Raw genomic sequence first — 839 nt, 5'->3', positions numbered from 1 at the left:
TTGTGTATGTGTTAATGTTGGGGGTTTTTTTTTTGGGGGGGGGGTGGTTTTTGGGGGGTGCGTCTTTATAGTGTTTTTACGAAGATACAACATTTCAATATATAGCTCTGTAGGTCGGGTACTAAACCATAATAAGACAGTTCGTGGCTTTCGATTTGTTTTAGAGTGAATTTGCTACATTACGTTATGCGTCCATCTTGGTTTTCCTCCTCTCATCTCAAACCATGGAGGAACAACGAAACCAAGGCTGCAAGGGAATCCAGTCTGTTCCTCTTTTACAGAATGAGACAATAACCATTTCGTTATTGACGTGCACGTCTGGGGACCTGACATGAACGACCACACAGAATTGTTTGTCAGCTTGCAGTTTTAGCATATGTAATAACCATTAAGGTAAATTTTAGGCCAATCACAGGAATTTAGTTCTTCCATCAATTAAACGTGAATATTTTGAAATTTATTGATTACTTTCATAACTTATTATACCCTGATTTTTTGTAATAATATGGCAATAATTCAGCATAATACTTACTGGGTCACATAATAATATGTGTTGTATGAATGTAAACCATGTATTTTCTCTAATTTCTCTAAAGTCTATGTACATGTTGATGATTGCGTTTAGGTAATCACCTTTACATTATTATATTTTTTACAACAATAATAAAATGCCCAGTTATAGTCCTGAACAAAACACCCTATCTCCTGCATGGTATGCTCATTTTGAGTTGATGATGTGATTTAATTGATGCTCCCCCCCCCCCCCCCCCGTCACTACAAGGGGTATTTAATCCGGAGGTTCAAGGTTCATGTCCTGCTCTAGGAAGGGCGTAAACCTC

Source organism: Asterias amurensis, chromosome 7 (genome assembly GCF_032118995.1).
Source record: "Asterias amurensis chromosome 7, ASM3211899v1".
NCBI lineage: Eukaryota > Metazoa > Echinodermata > Asteroidea > Forcipulatida > Asteriidae > Asterias > Asterias amurensis.
This window is presented reverse-complemented; position numbering follows the sequence as displayed.